Here is a 2,803-nt window from a genome sequence, read left to right as displayed (position 1 = left end):
TTCAGGGAGAGAGTAATGTAAGCTCTGAGTCACTTTCTGCCTAGAGATGACCTAATAGTGGTTCTGGCATTGTTTGTTTGTTTTTGAAAATACGTTCCTGGGCATCATTCAGAAAATGCAGAGTTTGGCATCTATATAAATTAAGGATGATCTTTTTGAACTTTTGTCTTTCATTACATCAAATTACCATAATTGGACAGAAATTCCACTAAATTAAGCATTGTTAGGAAATGTGTAAATTGGAGCTACTCAAATTAGTTGCTCTTTGAACTATGTGCTGTTGGTTCAGGATTAGATAAGGATTTTGAAGGCAAACCTAAATCATTGCTTCCTTTTTTGAGAGATTCTCAGCATATTTTCTTAAAATTAGCTGAAATAAACAATGTGTTTAGTCGCAAAGTGATTTGCATTTTTGCACAAACTCCCTATCTCCTTGAGAATTATAACAGATATTTCATGAAACATCATTGATCTTTACTTTGTTACACTGCTGTAAAGTACATTCAGAGTTGCCAGTTAAAGGTGTTAGTGTTGAGATGAAATGTCATGCATTTTTCTTCACTTCCATGCAAATGAACACAGTAATTTATTAAGACACAATGAAGAAAAAAAAATTGACAATGAGTTCCAGATTTTAAAAATCACTTGCCATTCAATCCAAATTGTGAGTTTGATCGGTTACCGAACACTTTATAATGCACCCCCGGTAATTTTACAGAGATTACTTTTTTCTTACCAATTCTTGATTATTCTGTCTTGCAATGCAGAGAAAGCTAACTAATTTAAAATAAACTTCCGTTAATTTTGATTGTTATAAACTTAAAATTGACTAATTTCCATATACAGAGTTTAAAATGTTCACAATTTACATTAAATATATATTCTGTGTATACCTTGGAAAAATTATACTGAAAATTGAAATTAAAATGATGTTGTATATAGCTGCAAGAAGCCGCCTGTCCCATTTCATCTTACTATATAAGTTGTGTCAGGTAATTTATAAAATCCCTGCTGCATAACAAATCTATTTTTTGTTGGAATGGGTAGTAATGTTTCTTCTTATTTCGAAATAAGAGTTGGTCTATGAGTGCCTCTGCAACTGTATTTTTCCTAAGTGGCTTCATGGTCTTGAACTGAGAAAGTTCAGAGCATTAAACATCAAAGTAATATATTTTGACATAATTAGACATCAAGGAAATGCAATTAAAATGACACTGAGATATCACTACACACTTACCAGAATGGCTAAAATAAAATATAATGACAAGCCCAAAAGAAAAAAATATACCATTTGATGATACACAATGGCAAGTTGTACCATAACTTAACCATCTCTGACTAGTGTAGTGTTAAATTTGTTTTTCTAAGCCATGTTTTGGGTCACTTACCACTTTTCAAGGATATAAAGTGCTATCATTTTACTTAAAACTGTGAAATTTGGTCAGATTTAAATTTCAATTTATGTTAAAACATTCTGTAAACTGTGTTAGACTTTGACATTTGTTCCCTCAGTTCAGTGAATAACACTATATCATATTCTGAAAAATACGCTAATTTTTTATTATTTTGAAAAATATCCCTTTTTCCTCTTATGGTAATTATGAATATGAATTAATAGTAGAATTTGATATGGTCCAGTATGACCATAAATACTTTATTGTATATTATCAAATTTAATAATGAATATAATGTTCTTCTTTGGACAATTTTTAAAGACCAGTCTACTCTTAAAACAAAAAAAATGGAGATGCACTTCTTTAGTTCACACAAATTTCATTTTATTATATATGACCTCAGATAAATTTCAACAAATCATAATTTATTAAAATCATGTCTACTTAAAAATCTCATAGAAGAGTTAAACCATCAAAAATAAAAATAAACACACACAACACACACACATCACCCATGTATTGGCAAATCACAATTGCTGTAACAATACATTAGGCATTCCACAGTTAAGGGCTATCAAAATTTCCATCAGTGACAAAAAGATTTGTATCCAAATGGACTGATTTTCCAGAATCCAAGAAAAAGTCTCCTAGGATTTATTTAAAGATAAATATTTGAACAAATACTTCTTAAATTTAGGAAATTCAGAACATACGATTAAAGAATATTTGCAGTGCAGACTATATTCAATCCTTCCTTCAAAATGTGCCTTTGAGTACATAATTCTGTTTTCTCGATCTAAATTGAGCTGTCTTCCAAGGAAGTTTTCCAAAATGTGTGTCTCTGTGTGATAAATGTTCTAAGACCTAACATGCTTCATTGTATTTTTACTGTGCTCTCAAATTTAATCAATAATTTGGATTGATGTATAATACCTAGTTTCAAATATCTTTTCCATCTATAAAAACTCCCAGCTGTCTCTTTATATGCTATTACTATTGAGAATTGTGCTGTCAGTATTATTCTTGTACATTTTAGGTGATCTGTTCTTCTCTTGGGCATCATTTATGCTCTTCTCTGTTTTTGATATTCTTAAAACTCACCATAATGTATACGAGTGGTTTTTAGTGTGTGTAGTTTTTGTTTTGTTTTGTTTCTGATATCTCATGTTTGGCATCATTTTAAGTCTGGTATCTTTTATCTTTCTTTAATTCTCCAAAATTTATCTCAGTACTTATTTAAATATTTTCTTTATTTTTTTTTTCTCTTCTGCTGTATTTGGGCAGAAGTCATTAATTTGTTTGTTTTTCCCAACTCATTTATTCATTTTACAGCTATATTCATCTTAGTCTCCATTTATTGTATTCTTTATTTCAACAATTTTCACTTAATTTATATTCACAGTATAGTA

This window comes from Mustela nivalis (assembly GCF_964662115.1).
Source record: "Mustela nivalis genome assembly, contig: HAP1_SCAFFOLD_588, whole genome shotgun sequence".
Taxonomy (NCBI): domain Eukaryota; kingdom Metazoa; phylum Chordata; class Mammalia; order Carnivora; family Mustelidae; genus Mustela; species Mustela nivalis.
The sequence above is the reverse complement of the archived record's forward strand: the minus strand, read 5'-3'. Positions refer to the sequence as shown.